This window comes from Balaenoptera borealis (genome assembly GCF_965194805.1).
Source record: "Balaenoptera borealis genome assembly, chromosome: 5".
Classification (NCBI taxonomy): domain Eukaryota; kingdom Metazoa; phylum Chordata; class Mammalia; order Artiodactyla; family Balaenopteridae; genus Balaenoptera; species Balaenoptera borealis.
In genome coordinates, this window is record NC_138862.1 from 61,093,346 (window position 1) to 61,116,451 (window position 23,106).

Sequence of the window (23,106 nt, forward strand, 5' to 3'; positions counted from 1 at the left end):
CTTTTTCCTTCTTCACCACTTCATGGATGAAAGATTCGTTCTTACCAGAGATCTTAGCAACCTCAGCATACGATTTTTTTTCATAAGTTGAGAACTTTCACCTTTTCAACTAAAGGAAACACTTCACAGCTTCTCTTTGGCATATCCAATTTGCCAGCATCACTGCTCTTGTGCTCTGGGGCCGTTATTAAGTAAAATAGGGTGACTTGAACACAAGCAGTGCCGACTCAGTGGATCTGATAACTGAGCCTCCTACTAAGTGACTAACTGACTCCTACTAAGTGACTGCGCAGTAGGATACACTGGACAAAGGGATGATTCACATCCCAGGTGGAATGGTGTGAGAGTTCATCATGCTACCCAGAACGGTGCACAATTTAAAACGAATGAACTGTTTATTTCTGAAATTTTCCATTTACTATTTTCATATTGCAGTTGACGGTCGGTAACTGAAACCAGGGAAGGTGAAACCGTGAATAAGGGGGGACTTCTGTATTAACGTTTTATAAAGTATATACAGACCTGTGTACGCACACGTGTGTGTTTGGGGTGAAGAGGGTGTGGGAGGAAATGAATTTCTATGTGGCTCATTTTATCCCAGCAACAGGAATCCTTGGGAGAGTCCAATGTGCTTATACTATTTATGTTTTACCAGAAAAATCCCATCCATAAACTTGATGAAACTGCCTGGTGTGTTCACTATACCGCTGCACCTAAGCCCTAGACAGGTGGTCCCAAGCCTGGGGCAACAATATGCTATGTCCCCAGTGCTCTGTTCTGTTTGGGTTCTTCTGTATAATAAGATGAAGGTCAAAATGGCAGCCTGCTAAAAGCAGAAGCATTTCAGTTGCAGGAATAACTTGCTTGTCATCAATTTGTTAATGCAATAGTCAAACATTTCTTTGACATGTACAGTATCAACTAACTTCAACAGATAAAGGGTCTAGAACAGGAAGATGCTGCAGATGCTTTAGCTCGAAGGAAGGCTTAGCAGAGCCAAAACGTCAGCAGGGCCTGTTTGTTCCATACTTTCCACCGGGCTCTGTGAAAGAAATGTTAGATTACTGCAATGACAAGTTTGTGACAAGCAAGTCATTTGTGCAACTGGTGCGCTCCTGTTTTTATCTGTTTACCATTCAGACTTGTGAATGCCATTTCAAGCACTTACAGGATTTCTGGCTCCCATTAAGGGGAAATGGTTTCTCCATGTTTAGAATTTTCTGCCTCAAAGAGAATTACTAAGCAATTATTTATCCCTGTGGTCACAGTGTCACACAAAAGCACTCTTGTGTTGTTTAGTCGGACTGAATCATGAAATGGAGTCCTGGGGACTGGATAGCTTGGAGCATCAGAAATTTCTCATCTAGTTTATTGGAATGACTACAAAGTAAGTCTGTAAGAGTCAATAAAATTGTGGCCAGCTTGAAATACCTTGCTCTTTTGCTCTGGGATCATATATCAAGGCCATATGTTTTAAGGCACATAAACTCACTTCTAATGAGTAGATCCTGAGAAGCCAAGGCCTATGTCACAGACACTGATGTGATCTAACATATGATAGTTATGGTGACAAGGACTGCTTTAACTGTTGAGAAGGGGATTTACATGGCCTTCTCCCTGTGTTCTGTGGGTAATCAAAGGTCCATGCAGAAAACATTTTAAGTGTGTGGTAAAAGGTATTATCATAATCTAAAATTAACACTTGGGATCATCCTTCCTAGGCTGACTTTTGCATAGTAAATGGCAGATTTTGGATCAAGAATTCAAGATTGTCTCATGGGATTCTTCACCTGAGATTGCTGAGTGAATTTTCGTGAGTCATTTTAACCTCCTGGGAGGAGGGTACAAAATAATAATACCTGTTTCTTGTTTACCTGACATGAATGGTCTCAGGGTCAATGTTATTATAAAACATGAAGAATGCCTTCAGAACTCACGAACAATATTTCCTAAAAGTCATGTATTCTTTTTATGATTTAAATTTTTTGTCCATTGTTGGTACTGGATTTATAAATGATTCTAGGTATACCTCTTAAAGAGGTATACCCCTTAAAGAACATGGAAGCATGAAGTTTTGAAGCAGGGAGACAGACGCTCACAATATCTAGGGAAGCAAGTCAAAGCTGGAACAGAGGTTGGAATGTTAAGAACCAGCCAGAAAGTGATGATGTAAAATGAGGCAGAGCTTGGTATGGTGACTAGAGAATGTTACAGAAATGTATATTTGTCCCTGCTGAATAAAAATTTTATTGTTAGTAATCATTTGCCAGACACTACATGCATTACACAATTTACATGTCTAATACAATCTTTATAACAGCTCTGTGGTGTGCGTATTATCAATTTTTTTTCACCTGTGGAGACTAAAACTTATAGAAATTTAAATACTTTACCATAAATCTGTAAGTAGCAAAGGTTTGAAACTATTTTCCCTTAATCCAAAGCCCTGATACTCTTGACCACTGAAGAACTGAAGTCACTTCCAACTGCCTTCAGAAGACTTTTCTCTCTAGTTTACTGGGAAACATTTTAATCTGAAAATGTAGATATTTGAGAATTTGATACAAAAGGCCTGTTGAAAATATTCTGGCTCTAGCTGTGTTGCCACCCTTCTTAGGCCTCTGGGAAAGCTGAGCTTCATCAAGATGTGGTTCCTCTTGCCTCGGCCTGACCTATTCCGGCTTTAACACACTGGGGAAGAGGTGAAAGGGATTCTAACCGAATCACGTATCTTTGTGCAGTGAATGCACGGTGTTTGGCTGCTTCTCCCTGTGTCCATGCGGACTCCTTTCTCTCTCTTCATGTGTATAGCCTTTAGTTCACCCTACTCTTTGCTCCTATGTTACCCCCAGGGAGCCTTCTTTTGTCACTTGTCTGCTGTTGTTTTTAGATGGGGGAAGGGGCAGACGTCTTTCTTACCATGACAAGGATTACTGAAACAGTCTAAACTTCAAACTTTGCACAGAATGTATCCTTTGTTCAGTCTTCTGCTTTGTTTCTCTTTAATGATAGCTTTGCCACAGGTTCTTCCTATGTAACTCAGAGCTATGCAAATCAAACTGGTAAGCAAGACTTTGCAGCTGTTCTATCTTAAAATGATACGTGTCCAAGAGGTGGAGGCCTGAGTGAGGCATATCTTCTGAATATTACATGTCTAATGGCTGCTTTCCTTGCATGAGTAGCAAAAAATGAGCTCAGTGAGATTCCTGGGTCTCTTTTTAGTGTGTGTTCAGGGTGGATCCCAAGAGGTTTTAGCTTACACAAACGTTTTGTTTCATGATATTTCTACTTTTTAAAAAATAAAAAAAATTTACTTCTAGGGGTTTCCCCAAGCACAAGATTCTTACTTAAAAGTTACTCAAAAAGACACCATGCATCATGCAGAATCATAAAATCACAGGGCAGTGTGTAAAGGACCCTAAAACCCTGTGGTCTGAGTCTTAATCTGGTGTCTGAGTTTGCTCGCTGCAGTCATTCAGCCTCTGCTGCACACCGCCAGGGGCATGTTGCTTTCAACCTCGCAGACAACTCAGTCCTGCTCTAGGACACTTCTATTTGTACAAAATGTTCTTCCTTATATTAAAGCTTAACATGTCTTTCTAAAATTCCCCATCATGGCCTCTCGTTCTTTTTTACCACACTTTTCAATCCTGAGAGCTTCAGGGAATTAATAGTTTAATGGCTCATTTAGTGACAATTCTTATGCATTTCATATACCAACAAAGGGTTTAGATTGTCTTGCCTTGTCCCTCTTCCCTCACCACACATAAGTTAAATTCCCATTCTACCCCTCTGACAACCCTGGGAAGAATGAGAGTCAGTTAGTCTACCCAGTTTTTTCATTTCCATTTGGATGTAGATAACACATGTGACAAAGCATTCTTAATCCCTTCGATTTTCTGTCCTACTCTGTGGAAGTTTTGCTAGACAACCTCAGGCAGGCTTGACAGCTATAGCTATTCATAGGGTGACCACACAGTTTACTGTCCAAATGGGGACACTTTTTGAGGGTGAAAGGACCCTATAAATAATACCAAGACCACAGGCAAAACCCAGAAATGTCCCAGGCAAATCTGTACAATACTTTTCATCTACCTTTACTCCAACACCCATCTCTTCGCACCTTAGTTCTCTGTTTCCAAGTCTGCTTCTCCCAACAGTCTGTGAGCACTCTTTAGTGATGGACACATTTATCTGTGTACCTCTAGTTCCTAGAAGAGTACTTCGCAAGTAGGAAGAGCTTGGTGTATATATATTTTTAAATGAGGATATACTTTTTCCTACTTGTTTACTGTGGACTTCTCCCCTTATTTTTATAAGCAAATTCCACCAACACATGTTGGCTTCATATTTTTGGAGATGAATCAAAAATACTTAGTGTCATAGGAAGGGAATGATTTAAGTTTAATAGAAATGAGTTTGACTTTGAATATTGAGAGCAACAGGCAGAGAGTGAAATGTGCTAACTTTTCCACTAAAAGTCTACTGTACCTCTTTACAGAACACTGAAAATATGTTCTAATCTCTTTGTTCACAAGTAATTTTTTTCAGCAGCTGTACCCACAATTCCAAGTTTGTAGGAAAGCAATTATTATAGGCAATGATGGTAATATAGTGTGACGGTTACATATATGTGATCATATGGAACAAAGGGTAACATAGTGTGATTCCTGAGAATTCTCCACTAAAACATTGGTGGCACTTCTGTTGCTTTCACCTTGGGCAACCACATTTAGCAGTCCTGGTGGCTTTTAGTAGTGTTTGCTTCTGAATAACAGTGGTTTTTAAAACGACAGAGAAGAAGAAAGTCCTGAAAAATGAGAATCACCTTGAGAAGTCATTGCTTCCTTTCATCCTGACACATTTAAACCATTCCATAAAGATGTGGGTCTATCCTGTTTAGGTTAAAGAGCTTCAGAGAAGACAAACCCAGAACTTCCCTTTCAGTGTTTAGAAGCCTCACTATCAAGAGCTTACCTCATTATCAAACCTAAAGATTTTCTGTTGCAGTGTAAGCCTATTTCATCACTATGGGGCCTCAGTGAAGAAAAGAAAGTCTCATTTCTTACTTCCCATAACTTGCTTAAAAGTTAATCTTAGCTCACTATCTCAATCTTCTTTTTTTTTTTCTGTTAGGACGAAAAAACTCAACGGTTTGACTTTTCCTTAAAGACTTTTTTTTCAGAATTTAATTTTATTTTTTAAAGTTAATTTTTATTGTAGTATAGTTGATTTATAATTTTTTTAAACATCTTTATTGAAGTATAATTGCTTTACAATGTTGTGTTAGTTTCTGCTGTGCAGCAAAGTGAATCAGTTATACATATACATATATCCACACTTTCTTAGATTCTTTTCCCATATAGGTCATCACAGAGCACTGAGTAGAGTTCCCTGTGCTTGTATACAGTAGGTCCTTATTAATTATCTATTTTATATATAGTAGTGTGTATATGTGAATCCAAATCTCCCAATTTATCCTTCCCCCCCACTTTCCCCCTTGGTAATCATAAGTTTGTTTTCTACATCTGTGACTCTATTTCTGTTCTGTAAATAAGTTCATTTGTACCATTTTTTTTAGATACCACATATAAGCAATATCATATGATATTTGTCTTTCTCTGTATGACTTCATTCATATGACAATCTCTAGGTCCATCCATGTTGTTGCAAATGGCATTATTTCATTCTTTTTTATGGCTGAGTAATAGTCCATTGTATATATGTACCACATCTTCTTTATCCATTCATCCATTGATGGACATTTAGGTTGCTTCCATGTCTTTGGATTTAAATTTTACTGGGACGGGGTTTAATAACTCTTTCTCTCCAAAATGTTCACATCCAATTTCAGCTGAATATCAAACAAGCATGATTAAGTGTCTGATCCATGCTCAGAGGAAATAGTAGAGATATCTATATTCTTCATGCTTCTTATACAGTCCACTATTACAGCTATGTTTAAATTTCAGTTTTACATTTCACACTCCTGATTTACTTTCTATGCTCTACTTCTAGATGCTATTTTGCCCACAAAGCTAGCCATTCTTTATTTTCAGTCCATCAGTGACATTTACCAAACCATCACGGATAATGGAAAATATAAGACTTGCAAGAAGATTCAAAGAAACAAAGTTATAAGCCTTCCCTTACATATGGCAAACTTATAGAGAAAGAAGACAACCTCATAGAAAAGAAGCAACGGGGATATGCATATTCAGGTACGTGGTGTTAGTTTAGCAGCTATTAAGACGTGCAAGCTAACATGGCTATATGAACTCAGATATAAACGATGAGAGAGTAGTGAAACAAGTTGCCACTTGTGATGTTTATTTTCCTTCCTGAGAATATTAACATTAACATTTATTTAACAACATTCTGTTGATTTTCTGTTTTAGGGAGTGTTCATTTTAAATTTGTCCTTTTTCTGAAGTGGTTGGTTATACCTATGTTTCAAATTGCTGCTATTTGGACACTGTGCATAAAAGTACTGTACTTTGAAAGCATGCATTCCCTGTCCTCAACATCTAAAACAGTGATTTACAGCTAACTGTTTAGAATCTCTGGTGACCTGTTGTTCACGTGATTTGCATCCCTCTTCCTTGACTACTCCTTCCTAAAATATAATTATATATTAAAATGCATTTTGTTTTGAGATTTTTGAAATGCTGCCACCAATAATTTAGAATACACTGGGTTTGTCAATATTGGAAAACATGTGTCTAGTTAATCAAGGTAATCGAAAACCAGAATCCAGAATGGCATACCATTTCTCCATTTCTCCATATTGACTCCTGAGAATTCTGAAGTGCTTGGCACCAAATAAACAGGTTAGAAATTGTTTTTGTTTGCTTATTTGTTTTTTGTCATTTGAGACAAAATCAAAAGCTCTGCTATTTATGTGGAGTTAGATCATAACTCTAGCTTTGCCTTAGTTCACCAGAGCTCTCATTGGACCAAGAAAGAAGACAAGATATTATACAGCATGGCATTGTGCTGGTTAATACCTAGAGTCCTGGTATTGTCAAAGGACTGCCAAATAAGTTTTACCAGGGCTTTCCTGGGATATTTTATTTCACATAGGTTAGATTTCCATGATTATAACTTGCAGATAGCAGTATTAAAATGGTTGTAAATGGTGCAGTTTCCCAAATAGTGAATTTCATTTTGGCAGAGAAGAGACAGTGAAGGTAAATATAAAAGTATCATCACCTGTAAACCAGAAAGGTGAGCTAGAGCAAAACTGTACCTTTCTTGGGTGATCAGCCACAGAGCACCATTTTTTAAAATTGAAGTATAGTTGATTTACAATGTTGTGTTAGTTTCTGGTGTACAGCAAAGTGATTCAGTTATATATATGTATATATGTATATATATATATATATATATATATATATATATACATATATATATTCTTTTTCATATTCTTTTCCATGGTGGTTTATTACAGGATATTGAATATAGTTCCCTGTGCTATACAGTAGGACCTTGTTGTTTATCTATTTTATATATAAAAGTTTGTATCTGCTAATCTCAAATTCCTAATTTATCCCTCCTCGACCCCCTTTCCCCTTTGGTAACCATAAGTTTGTTTCCTATGTCACAGAGCACCATTTATATAAGAATTTGAATTTCTATACTGACCTTATTTTCAAATTGCATTGAATATAAATATAATAATGCTGTTAATAAGCAGTTCATTTACTAAATTTATAGAGAAATTTTCTCCAAAATAGATTACTTAGTCCAATCTATTACTTTGTCTAATCTATTCTCTATTTTGCTCCATACATTGTTTTACAGAATTTTATTCTATAAAAATCTATATCATATATTTTCTAAACAGCATAATCTATTCTTTGTTTTTTTAAATAAATTTATTTATTTTATTTATTTACTTTTGGCTGCGTTGCGTCTTCCTTGCTGCACACGGGCTTTATCTAGTTGTGGTGAGCGGGGCCTACTCTTTGCTGCGGTGCACGGGCTTCTCATTGCGGTGGCCTCTCTTGTTGCAGAGCATGGACTCTAGACACGTGGGCTCAGTAGTTTTGACGCACAGGCTTAGCTGCTCCGCGGCATGTGGGACCTTCCTGGACCAGGGCTCGAACCCGTGTCCCCTGCATTGGCAGGCAGATTCTTAACCACTGAGCCACCAGGGAAGCCCAGTATAATCTATTCTTATACCCAATCTATTCCGCTCCCAACATACAATTCCAAGAGACTCACATACATAACTCCAAATTCATTACTTTGGGGCACATAAATGGTCTCCGGGTCCATGACTGCTAGTTAAGCAGGTAGCTTCCAAGCCACTATTACATGAGTACAAACTGAAAACTATATGCTTTATAATTATTGGGTAAAAGAAGACTTTCACTATGGAGGGGCATATAGTTATTTCAAAAGCAGTGGCTTCAAAAGCAATGGCCCCAGAGGAAGAGCTTCAAGATGGTGGAAGAGTAAGACGTGGAGATCACCTTCCTCTCCACAGATACACCAGAAATACATCTACATGTGGAACAACTCCTACAGAACACCTACTGCACGCTGGCAGAAGACCTCAGACCTCCCAAAAGGCAAGAAACTCCCCACGTACCTGGGTAGGGCAAAAGAAAAAAGAAAAAAACAGAGACAAAAGAATAGGGATAGGACCTGCACCAGTGGGAGGGAGCTGTGAATGAGGAAAGGTTTCCACACACTAGGAAGCCCCTTCGCGGGTGGAGACTGCGGGTGGCAGAGGGGGGAAGCTTCGGAGCCACGGAGGAGAGCGCAGCCACAGGGGTGCGGAGGGCAAAGCGGAGAGATTCCTGCACAGAGGCTCGGCGCCGAGCAGCACTCACCAGCCCGAGGGGCTTGTCTGCTCACCCGCCGGGGCGGGCGGGGGCTGGGAGCTGAGAATCCAGCTTCGGAGGTCGGATCGCAGGGAGAGGACTGGGGTTGGCAGCGTGAACACAGCCTGAAGGGACTAGTGCGCCACAGCTGGCCGGGAGGGAGTCCGGGAAAAAGTCTGGAGCTGCCGAAGAGGCAAGAGACTTTTTCGTGCCTCTTTGTTTCCCAGTGCGTGAGGAGAGGAGATTAAGAGCGCTGTTTAAAGGCGCTCCAGAGACGGGCACGAGCCGCGGCTATCAGCGCAGACCCCAGAGATGGGCAAGGGACGCTAAGGCTGCTGCTGCCGCCACCAAGAAGCCCGTGTGCGAGCACAGGTCACTATCCACATTTCCCCTCCCGGGAGCCGGTGCAGCCCGCCACTGCCAGGGTCCCGTGATCCAGGGACAACTTCCCCGGGAGAACGCACGGCGTGCCTCAGGATGCCGCAATGTCATGCCGGCCTCTGCCGCTGCAGGCTCGCTCCGCATCCATACCCCTCCTTCCCCCCGGCCTGAGTGAGCCAGAGCCCCCGAAGCAGCTGCTCCTTTCACCCCGTCCTGTCTGATCGAAGAACAGACGCCCTCAGGTGACCTACACGCAGAGGCGGGTCCAAATCCAAAGCTGAACCCCGGGAGCTGTGCGAACAAAGAAGAGAAAGGGAAATCTCTCCCAGCAGCCTCAGGAGCAGCGGATTAAATCTCCACAATCAACCTGATGTACCCTGCATCTGTGGAATACCTGAATAGACAACGAATCATCTCAAATTGAAGAGGTGGACTTTGGGAGCAAAGATATATATTTTTTTCCCTTTTTCTCTTTTTGTAAGTGTGTATGTGTATGCTTCTGTGTGTGATTTTGTCTGTATAGCTTTGCTTTTACCATTTGTCCTAGGGTTCTGTCTGTCCATTTATTTATTTATTTATTTTTACTTAAAAATTTTTTTTTCTTAATAATTATATTTTATTTTAATAAATTTATTTTATTTTATTTTACTTTATCTTATTTTATCTTTTCTTTCTTTCTCCCTTTTATTCTGAGCCGTGTGGATGAAAGGCTTTTGGTGCTCCAGACAGGCGTCAGGGCTGTGCCTCTGAGGTGGGAGAGCCAACTTCAGGACACTGGTCCACAAGAGACCTCCCAGCTCCACGTAATATCAAATGGTGAAAATCTCCCAGAGATCTCCATCTCAACGCCAAGACCCAGCTTCACTCAACGACCAGCAAGCTACAGTGCTGGACACCCTATGCCAAACAACTAGCAAGACAGGAACACAAACCCATCCATTAGCAGAGAGGCTGCCTAAAATCATAATAAGGCCACAGACACCCCAAAACACACCACCAGATGTGGACCTGCCCACCAGAAAGACAAGATCCAGCCTCATCCACCAGAACACAGGCACTAGTCCCCTCCACCAGGAAGCCTACACAACCCACTGAACCAACCTTAGCCACCAGGGACAGACACCAAAAACAATGGGAACTACGAACCTGCAGCCTGCGAAAAGGAGACCCCAAACACAGTAAGCTAAGCAAAATGGGAAGACAGAGAAACACACAGCAGATGAAGGAGCAAGGTAAAAACCCACCAGACCCAACAAATAAAGAGGAAATAGGCAGTCTACCTGAAAAAGAATTCAGAATAATGATAGTAAAGATGATTCAAAATCTTGGAAATAGAATAGAGAAAATACAAGAAACATTTAACAAGGACCTAGAAGAACTAAAGAGCAAACAAACAATGATGAACAACACAATAAGTGAAATTAAAAATTCTCTAGAAGGGATCAATAGCAGAATAACTGAGTCAGAAGAACGGATAAGTGACCTGGAAGATAAAAGAGTGGAAATAACTACTGCAGAGCAGAATAAAGAAAAAAGAATGAAAAGAACTGAGGACATTCTCAGAGACCTCTGGGACAACATTAAATGCACCAAAATTCGAATTATAGGGGTTTCAGAAGAAGAAGAGAAAAAGAAAGGGACTGAGAAAATATTTGAAGAGATTATAGTTGAAAACTTCCCTAATATGGGAAAGGAAATAGTCAATCAAGTCCAGGAAGTGCAGAGAGTCCCATACAGGATAAATGCAAGGAGAAACACACCAAGACACATATTAATCAAACTATCAAAAATTAAATACAAAGAAAAAATATTAAAAGCAGCAAGGGAAAAACAACAAATAACACACAAGGGAATCCCCATAAGGTTAACAGCTGATCTTTCAGCAGAAACTCTGCAAGCCAGAAGGGAGTGGCAGGACATATTTAAAGTAATGAAGGAGAAAATCCTACAACCAAGATTACTCTACCCAGCAAGGATCTCATTCAGATTTGATGGAGAAATTAAAACCTTTACAGACAAGCAAAAGCTAAGAGAATTCAGCACCACCAAACCAGTTTTACAACAAATGCTAAAGGAACTTCTCTAGGCAGGAAACACAAGAGAAGGAAAAGACCTACAATAGCAAACCCAAAACAATTAAGAAAATGGGAATAGGAACATACATATCGATAACTACCTTAAATGTAAATGGATTAAATGCTCCAACCAAAAGACATAGACTGGCTGAATGGAACAAGACCCATATATATGCTGTCTACGAGACCCACTTCAGACCTAGGGACACATACAGACTGACAGTGAGGGCATGGAAAAAGATATTCCATGCAAATGGAAATCAAAAGAAAGCTGGAGTAGCAATACTTATATCAGACAAAATAGACTTTAAAATAAAGACTATTAAAAGAGACAAAGAAGGACCCTACATAATGATCAAGGGATCAGTCCAAGAAGAAGATATAACAATTGTAAATATTTATGCACCCAACATAGGGGCACCTGAACACATAGGGCAAATGCTAACAGCCATAACAGGGAAATCGACAGTAACACAATCATAGTAGGGGACTTTAACACCCCACTTTCACCAATGGACAGATCATCCAAAATGAACATAAATAAGGAAACACAAGCTTTAAATGATACATTAAACAAGATGGACTTAATTGATATTTATAGGACATTCCATCCAAAAACAACAGAATACACATTCTTCTCAAGTGCTCATGGAACATTCTCCAGGGTAGATCGTATCTTGGGTCACAGATCTACCCTTGGTAAATTTAAGAAAATTGAAATCGTATCAAGTATCTTTTCTGACCACAATGCTATGAGACGAGATATCAATTACAGGAAAAAATCTGTAAAAAATACAAGCACATGGAGGCTAAACAATACACTACTTAATAATCAAGAGATCACTGAAGAAATCAAAGAGGAAATCAAAAAATACCTAGAAACAAATGACAATGAAAACATGATGACCCAAAACCTATGGGATGCAGCAAAAGCAGTTCTAAGAGGGAGGTTTATAGGAATACAATCCTACCTTAAGAAACAAGAAACATCTCAAATAAACAACCTAACCTTACACCTAAAGCAATTAGAGAAAGAAGAACAAAAAAACCCCAAAGTTAGCAGAAGGAAAGAAATCATAGAGATCAGATCAGAAATAAATGAAAAAGAAATGAAGGAAACAATAGCAAAGATCAATAAAACTAAAAGCTGGTTCTTTGAGAAGATAAACAAAATTGATAAACCGTTAGCCAGACTCATCATGAAAAAAAGGGAGAAGACTCAAGTCAATAGAATTACAAACGAAAAAGGAGAAGTAACAACTGACACTGCAGAAATACAAAGGATCATGAGAGATTACTACAAGCAACTATATGCCAATAAAATGGACAACCTGAAAGAGAAGGACAAATTCTTAGAAATGCACAACCTTCCGAGACTGAATCAGGAAGAAATAGAAAATATGAACAGACCAATCACAAGCACTGAAATTGAAACTGTGATTAAAAATCTTCCAACAGACAAAAGCCCAGGACCAGATGGCTTCCCAGGCGAATACTATCAAACATTTAGGGAAGAGCTAACACCTATCCTTCTCAAACTCTTCCAAAATATAGAAGAGGGAGGAACACTCCCAAACTCATTCTACGAGGCCACCATCATCCTGATACCAAAACCAGACAAAGATGTCACAAAGAAAGAAAACTACAGGCCAATATCACTGATGAACATAGATACAAAAATCCTCAACCAAATACTAGCAAACAGAATCCAACAGCACATTGAAAGGATCATACACCATGATCAAGTGGGGTTTACCCCAGGAATGCAAGGATTCTTCAATATACGCAAATCAATCAATATGATACACCATATTAAAAAATTGAAGGAGAAAAACCATATGATCATCTCAATAGATGCAGAGATAGCTTTTGACAAAATTCAACACCCATTTATGATAAAAACCCTGCAGAAAGTAGGCATAGAGGGAACTTTCCTCAACATAATAAAGGCCATATATGATAAACCCACAGCCAACATCGTCCTCAATGGTGAAAAACTGAAACCATTTCCACTAAGATCAGGAACAAGACAAGGTTGCCCACTCTCACCACTATTATTCAACATAGTTTTGGAAGTTTTAGCCACAGCAATCAGAGAAGAAAAAGAAATAAAAGGAATCCAAATCGGAAGAGAAGAAGTAGAGCTGTCACTGTTTGCAGATGACATGATACTATACATAGAGAATCGTAAAGATGCTACCAGAAAACTCCTAGAGCTAATCAATGAATTTGGTAAAGTAGCAGGATACAAAATTAATGCACAGAAATCTCTAGCATTCCTATACACTAATGATGAAAAATCTGAAAGTGAAATTAAGAAAACACTCCCATTTACCACTGCAACAAAAAGAATAAAATATCTAGGAATAAACCTACCTAAGGAGACAAAAGACCTGTATGCAGAAAATTATAAGACACTGATGAAAGAAATTAAAGATGGTACAAATAGATGGTGAAATATACCATGTTCTTGGATTGGAAGAATCAACATTGTGAAAATGACTATACTACCCAAAGCAATCTACAGGTTCAATGCAATCCCTATCAAACTACCACTGGCATTTTTCACAGAAGTAGAACAAAAAATTTCACAATTTGTATGGAAACGCAGAAGACCCCGAATAGCCAAAGCAAGCTTGAGAAAGAAAAACGGAGCTGGAGGAATCAGGCTCCCTGACTTCAGACTATACTACAAAGCTACAGTAATCAAGACACTATGGTACTGGTACAAAAACAGAAATATAGATCAATGGAACAGGATAGAAAGCCCAGAGATAAACCCACGCACATATGGTCACCTTATATTTGATAAAGGAGGCAAGAATATACAGTGGAGAAAAGACAGCCTCTTCAATAAGTGGTGCTGGGAAAATTGGACAGCTACATGTAAAAGAATGAAATTAGAACACTCCCTAACACCATACACAAAAATAAACTCAAAATGGATTAAAGACCTAAATGTAAGGCCAGAGACTATCAAACTCTTAGAGGAAAACATAGGCAGAATACTTTATGACATAAATCACAGCAAGATCCTTTTTGACCCACCTCCTAGAGAAAGGGAAATGAAAACAAAAATAAACAAATGGGACCTAATGAAACTTAAAAGCTTTTGCAGAGCAAAGGAAACCATAAACAAGACATAAAGACAACCCTCAGAATGGGAGAAAATATTTGCAAATGAAGCAACTGACAAAGGATTAATCTCCAAAATTTACAAGCAGCTCATGCAGGTCAATATCAAAAAAAACAAACAACCCAATCCAAAAATGGGCAGAAGACCTAAATAGACATTTCTCCAAAGAAGATATACAGATTGCCAACAAACACATGAAAGGATGCTCAACATCACTAATCATTAGAGAAATGCAAATCAAAACTGCAATGAGGTATCACCTCACACCAGTCAGAATGGCCATCGTCAAAAAATCTACAAACAATAAATGCTGGCGAGGGTGTGGAGAAAAGGGAACCCTCTTGCACTGTTGGTGGGAATGGAAATTGATACAGCCACTATGGAGAACAGTATGGAGGTTCCTCAAAAAACTAAAAATAGAACTACCATACGACCCAGCAATCCCATTACTGGGCATGTACCCTGAGAAAACCATAATTCAAAAAGAGTCATGTACCAAAATGTTCACTGCAGCTCTATTTACAATAGCCAGGACATGGAAGCAACCTAAGTGTCCATCATCGGATGAATGGATAAAGAAGATGTGGCACATATATACAATGGAATATTACTCAGCCATAAAAGAAACGAAATCGAGTTATTTGTAGTGAGGTGGATGGACCTAGAGTCTGTCATACAGAGTCAAGTAAGTCAGAAAGAGAAAAACAAATACCGTATGCTAACACATATATATGGAATCTAAGAAAAAAAAAAAAAGGTCATGAAGAATCTAGGGGTAAGACGGGAAGAAAGACACAGACCTACTAGAGAATGGACTTGAGGATATGGGGAGGGGGAAGGGTAAGCTGTGACAAAGTGAGAGAGTGGCATGGACATATATACACTACCAAACGTAAAATAGATAGCTAGTGGGAAGCAGCTGCATAGCACAGGGAGATCAGCTCGGTGCTTTGTGACCACCTAGAGGGGTGGGATAGGGAGGGTGGGAGGGAGGGAGATGCAAGAGGGAAGAGATATGGGAACATATGTATATGTATAACTGATTTACTTTGTTATAAAGCAGAAACTAACACACCATTGTAAAGCAATTATACTCCAATAAAGATGCTAAAAAAAAAAAAAAAGAAAAAAGCAATGGCCCCCATGTTGGTGTATTCATCTCAGAAATTTGGTATCATATCCCTCCCCTCACCCTTTTTCAAAGTAGCTCTCAAGATGAGTACTAAAAAGCACTCCTTTAGTAGTAGTAATACCTCTTGCTTAGGGTACTTTTGAGTTAAAAGTTGGCAAATGGTCTTTTTAGGAAGGCAGAAGTAGTAATCATTATAAAATCATTCAATCATTCATAAACTAAAAATAAAATGGCAATTTATTGGCCCAAAATAGAGGAGGACAGAGGTCTGAATAAAGGTACCCTTGTGACTGGGATATAACATAGAACTGGAACTAGATAGGTCATTTACCTCTGGTGCGTTTGGGTTGGAGGTTGTAGGTCTCTATTGAGTGGTGTCTAGTGCTAAGTATCACAGAGGCATCGACAAAGCTCATCTCCATAACAACAGTAGATTTTACTCTATGTTAAGATAGACCTGTTTTTAAATTTTTGAAAAAATGTTTTATGTTTTATTTTTTGATTCTTAGGTTGACATTGCGATTTGATTTTATTTAAAAAATTTTATTGGGGTACAGTTGATTTACAATGCTGTGTTAGTTTCAGGTGTACAGCAAAGTAAAGGAATGGATAAAGAAGATGTGGTACATATATACAATGGAATATAACTCAGCTCTTAAAAAAACAAAATAATGTCATTTTCAGCAACATGGATGGACGTAGAGATTGTCATACTGAGTGAAGTAAGTCAGACACAGAAAGACAAATATCACATGGTATTGCTTATATGTGGAATCTAAAAGAAAGGCTACTAATGAATTTATCTGCAAAACAGAAATAGAGATACAGATGAAGAAAATAAACTTATGGTTACCAGGGGGTAAGGGAAGGGGGATAAATTGGAAGATTGGGATTGACACATACACACTACTATATATAAAATAGATAACTAATAAGGACCTACTGTATAGCACAGGGGACTATAGTCAATACTCTGTAATGGACTATATGGGAAAAGAAGCTAAAAAAGAATGGATATATGTATATGTATAAAAGATAGACCTTTTAAACAACCCCATCAAGTGTTCTGTTGATTATCAGCCATACAGTCAGGCAGCTATTTCTTTTTTGTCAGGGGTAGCCAAGGCAGAAGAGTCAATATATGTGCCTTCCCTGCTGAGGTGGGATCAGACATGCCCCCTCAGCACTTTTGTCTGTTCTTATTTCTCTCATTTCACTCTGTGATCAGTAAACAAAATACACACCAGGGAATAAAGAGCTGAAGAAGTTGCTAGGATTTCTAAGGAAGAAGAACCCAAATCTTTCCTGCTTTTAGGCAAGAGAATGTTTTAGTATTAATGAAAAGAGATGGTTAAATTACAGCCCATCAAATTTCAAAAACAGTTCCAAAGTGTGTCTAAAATGATCCAAAAGAAAACAAAATTCCTCCTGTCCTTATCTATAAATTCTGCAGGCTGATCCTATGTTCTCATCTCATTCCTGTTTCTTGTTTTGCCCCAGAAAGGATTAGTGTCTAACATTAAACAAATAGTATACAATAAAGAACAGATATAATGTATACTCATAAAATTCTGAGTTCAGAGCAAGAGGAGGGTGAGTTGTTAGCCCAGCAGATGAGTCTTACTGACAGGAAGAGAGACCTTTTCTAATTCATCCATAGAAGGTGCAGAAAATGTCCTCTAATATATCTTGAGATGAGGTTTTGGTGGTATAAAAATCTTGTGGTTAATACGGCATATTGTTGTTGTTGTTAATTTTCCTCCTCTCTAGGACCACAAAAACAGAGCTAAGTATAGACATGCTTATTTCTTCATTAGAAGCTTTACATGTTACTATATTCTATTGTAAATGAATTAGAAAGAAAAATACCAAATCCCTTGATGCAGGCCATGTTACAGATCCATGTATACCTATGCTTTCCTTTTTCCTATTCTCTCAATCCTTGCGCCCATTTTGTCTTTTTTGAATTTGAGGCTTGCCCTTCCATTGCCAGATTATTTCTGGTGGTGGGAGTCCTTGTGACATTACTTTGTCCATCCACGCTGTCTAGTTTGATACAAACTCCCAAGGGGCCTTTCTCCTACCAATGATGGTGACTGATTGAATTAAAAATGATGACTTTTGTATTATGACGTAAAATCTGGAGTCAAAATGAACTTTTAGTTTTATAAATAACTCATAATTATGAGGCAAATAAATATATGTATTTCCCTTTCTGAAGTATAATTAAAGGTTCTAGAGGTCCTAAGTTTGTCTTCAGTTGTTGTATTGAAACTGCATAAATGCAGTTCATTGGCATTTCTTTTCTCAGTTCCAACAAGAACCACCCTAAAATCTTCTATGGTGTATAGCAGATCCTGGCAGCCCACATGAAAGCAAGTGCTCAAATGTTAGGGACTTAAATTGGAAATCCAGACTGGGAAATGTCTGTGAGTGACATGAAACTTGGGCAAATTCATTCAACTTAGAAGTTATTGCTGGTCCAATGGATCCAAGGAAAAGGTCATTACTGACCCACTCAAGGGGCATCAAGAGTTCCAGGTTAGTCTCTTGGATATCTGGAAACCTGGATTATTTGATCTGAGCATGACCTAAAGCTTGGCAAATTCTTCCATACTTATTCTAGGTTGGATGCAGATCTCCAAGACACTCTCATCTTCCTTCTTCCTTTTGTTAAAGTTCAGATTCTTGGTATATTTTCATTACACGTTATGGACAAGGTTACACATGGGTTGAGAGCACACTGTAGTGCAGTAACTAAAGTGTTGTCTTAATATTGGTCTCTCTTACAAACCATGAAAGGCCAATATGCTGTTATCTGGGGCAGTTCATGGGAAAGTTGACATAATAATGCTTTCATGATTCAATTTATAAATGGGCCATTTCACTGGCACAGTAGGAAGGACACTAAGAAACATCTGCAAATGTAAATAGTTTTTGTTTCAGAGAACAACCTTATCTCTCCAACTCATTAATATTTCTTCATTATGTAGCTAAATCTCTATCACACTAAGTTCATACATAATCTAGGAAGACTTACTTAGAAAGTCCCAACATACAGTCTGTTTTCCATATCCATGGATGCCATTTTATACATGAGACTTGAACATCTGTGAAGTTTGGTATTTGTGGGAGTCCTGGAACCAATCTCCCATGGATACTAAGGGACAACTATATATATATTTCTAGTATAAAATGGCAACAACAATTCTGGTTCAAATATCATAACCTAAGCAAAAAGAAACACCTAAAATATAATAAAAATGTATTACCTATGTATATAGCTATATACAGAGCTTCCTTGACTTATGACGGGGTTACATCCTGATAAACCCATCATAAGTTGGAAATATCTTAAGAATGCATTTAATACACCTAACCTACTGAACATCAGAGCTTAGCCTAATGTACCTTAAACGTGCTCAAAACACATTAGCCTACTGTTAGGCAAAACCATCTAATGCAAAGCCTATTTTATAATAAAGTGTTGAATATCTCATATAATTTATTGAATACTGTACTGAAAGTGAAAACCAGAATGGTTGTGTGGGTACCGAATGGTTGTAGGTGTATCGGTTGCTCACCCTCGTGATTGCATGGGTGATTGGGAGCTGCAGCTCATTGCCACTGCCCACCATCAGGGGAGCGTGTTGCACTGCATATCTTTAGACCAGGAAAAGATCAAACTTCAAAATTCGAAGTAAGATTTCTACTGAATACATATCGCTTTTGCACCATCATAAAGTCGAAAAATTGTTAAGTGGAACCATTGTAAGTCGGGGACTGTCTGTCTATAAAACCCACCAAATCAAGATTGTGCAATGATGCTGTTTACTTCAGTTTCATTATAGTATTTTTTGGAGATTCCTATTTTTGTACATAGAAGGGAATGACATCATATAAATGAAGCAGACAAACAGAAAAGTGCAGAGGGTGAATGCAAGATGCCCATATACTGTCTACCAAGAGTTGCCAGTTGTGAAAGGATCTGACATGCTAATATCCACTCATTTGGACTCGTTACTGAGACACTAAGAGCTTGATGGCTGGCAGGCACTACATTTAAGTGTGGTTACCGAGGCCCCCCAATACTGACAGAGTGCCAGATTCTAGGAAACTATTGATGTACACAGCTGGCCACAGCTCCAGACACCTCTCAGACAGAGTCTTTAAATGTCACAGATAAATGAATTTTCATGAAACTGTAAGAGAGAAAGGAAGAGCAAGAAGAGAGAAAGAACATAGAATGGGAAGCAGGGTAAGAAAAAAAAAAAAGAAAATCACTTTTATACCACTGACATGAAAGCATGTGGCATCCCATCTCTAAAGAGCCTTACAAAGGATGTAAGATCAAGCCTTCTGAATGCATTCTGTGTTACCAAACACTAGATCACGTTTAATAATTTCACTGTGTATTTAAAAAGTTAAGGGAGATACATATTAAAGAATAGCGTCAATGAACTATTTCTGAACAAAATTTGGTTTAAATATAAATATTGTAAAACTCAATCTTAAAAAATTCAGAATAAAATAAAGTAAGGGAATCACAGGTACAAATAAACATGAGAAAGACTCCTAAGCAGTTTTCTCTGTATATTAGAGGTTAAAAGTCAAGGTGCCATGAAATCCGTTTTTCGCCAAGGCACAGATGTGTCCTCTGACAGTTTCCTTTCCAGAGTCCCACTGAAAGCAGTGACACCTAGTGGGTTTATAACAAGATATTGAGGAATATCTCTCTCTCCCTGACTTTCCACAGAAAACACCTACCAGGGAAATATATGAGGTAAGTCAGTTACTTGACACATGATAACGGAAATGAGCCATGGTTATAACTAGAACAACCAAGTGTTCCTTAGAAATCATATGTAACTCAATACATTTTAAATGTAAATGAAGTTTTTTCACTTTGAAAGTCTTCCATCTGCTGAGGGCACCTTCCCTTGACCTTGATGCACTGTGTCATTAAAAGCAACCACATTTTTCAAGATTAGAATAGTTAGAATATGGCTTGCTTGTGCATTTACTTTTCCGTATTAGAGTTGTGCAATCTCCACATTTTACATAGAGCAATCATGCCAATGCCCACAAACAAAATTCTTCCTCCTATTCAAAAGCACATGGGTAATTTTTTTTAACCTGTAGCAATATGGTTTTGAAAGCCCCACTTGCCTTATTACTAGCATCACAGTAAGTCTTGATGTAAATTACTTTTCCATATCTGGTTCTCTCTGTCTTAGGTACCTGGGACATTATCAGGTACTTGGAGAATAAAGTTCCATAGCTCAAATATTCAAAAGGGGTTTTGTTTCTGCATCAACTTTTCAATGATTTCTTAGTGCTTTTCTTTTTTACATTAGGACATAAAAGGAAAGAATTTAGAGTTCCTGCCATGGGAAAAATAATTATTTTCTCTGTTTTTGAAGGCTTTTATTTTGAAGACAAAATCAGTTTTAACTCAAATGGATGCAGTAAAATCTCAGATACTGTAATCAGTGACTGCATTAAAACTCTCAAGAAGTATGCCAACTTTCATGTGAGGCCACAAGTCAGCCAGAATCACAAAGAGACATTATCCACCTTACCTCTGGCCATTCTAACATTTTGTACTGTAAAATTATAGATCAAGACAATCATCTCTAACATGTTCACACAAATACACATACATACATACACACACATACAGTAATTTTTTTCTCCTGTGTCTGTATAATAAGCAGAGAGGTTTTCATTTACTCTAGGCTGAGGTCTAGCAAATACATAAAAATGGGTATTAAATTTTTCTGATTATAAAAGTAATAGTGTTCACAAAATATTCAGCAACTGATTAAACACCTGTGGTATACCCCTACAAGGAATACTATGAAGTTGTTAAAGAGAATAAAGTAGATTTATATGCTATATGACAAGATCTAAGACATATATGATATGGTCCCTCTTATATGAATAAAATGAGGACATATATAGATATATACTGGCATATACATAAACACATTTTTTTGTGGGGGAGGAAGTACAAGACAATTTTGATTGAAGGGATGAGGAGAATTTTACTTCTAATTAAATATTTTTCAATTATATGTTTAAAAATTAATGCCAAGGTGCTGGGAAAACTGGACAACCACATGTAAAAGAATGAAATTAGAACATTCTCTAACACCATATACAAAAATAAACTCAAAATGGATTTAAGACCTAAATGTAAGACCAGATACTACAAAACTCTTAGAGGAAAACATAGGCAGAACACTCTTTGACATAAATTGCAGCAGCATTTTTTTGGATCTGTCTCCTAAAGTAAAGAAAATAAAAGCAAAAATAAACAAATGGGACCTAATGAAACTTAAAAGCTTTTGCACAGCAAAGGAAACCATCGACAAAACGAAAAGACAACCTACTGAATGGGAGAAAATATTTGCAAATGATATGACTGATAAGGGGTTAATATCCAACATATATAAACAGCTCATACAACTTAACATCAAAAAAAAAAGTCCAGTTAAAAAATGGGCAGAAAAACTGAATAGACATTTTTCCACAGAGGACCTGCAGATGGCCAATAGGCACATGAAAAGCTGCTCAACATCACTAATCATCAGGGAAATGCAAATCAAAACCATAATGACGTATCACCTCACACCGGTCAGAATGGCTATCATCAAAAAGAACAGAAATAACAAAGGCTGGCAAGGATGTGGAGAAAAGAGAACCCTTGTACATTGTTGGTGGGAATGTAAATTGGTGCAGCCGCTGTGGGAAACAGTACGGAGGTTTCTCAAAGAACTAAAAATAGAACTACCATATGACCCAGCAATTCAACTCATGGGTATATATCTGACAAAAACAAAAACACTAATTTGAAAAAATAAATGCACCTCAATGTTCATAGCAGCATTATTTACAATTGCCAAGATATGGAAGCAACCTAAGTGTCTATCAACATATGAATGGATAAAGAAGATGTGAATGGATAAAGAAGATGTGGCATACATATATATATATATATATATATACATATGGAATACTACTCAGCAATAAAAAGAAGGAAATTTTGCCATTTCTAGCAACATGGATGGATTTGGAGGGTATTACGCTAAGTGAAATAAGTCAGACAGAGAAAGACAAATACTGTATGATATCACTTATATGTGGAATCTAAAAAATGCAACTAATGAATAAAACAAAAAAGCAGCAGAATCAGATATAGAGAACAAACTAGTGGTTACCAATAGGGAGAAGGAAGGGGGTAGGGGCAAAATAGGGGTAGGGAATTAAGAGATACAAATTATTAGGTATATAATACAAATTATTAGGTATATAATAAACTACAAGGATATATTGTACACAGGAAATATAGCCAATATTTTATAGCTGTAAGTGGAGTATAACCTTTAAAAATTGTGAATCGCTATATTGTACACCTACAACTTATATAATATTGTACATCAATTATACTTCAATTAAAAATTTAATGCCAATAAGGCTATCTAAGTGGCAAAGTTATGAGGAATTTGTTCCTTGTTTTTCTCTTGTTTACAATATATGATATTTTAA

General features: G+C 37.8%; 1 protein-coding gene across 8 annotated transcripts in view; it reads right to left on the minus strand.

Annotated features, from left to right (window-relative positions):
• ZBTB20 (zinc finger and BTB domain containing 20) overlaps positions 1 to 23,106 on the minus strand; it is a 799,945-nt gene that overhangs the window by 259,740 nt on the left and 517,099 nt on the right. The gene's annotated exons all lie outside the window — the stretch shown is intronic.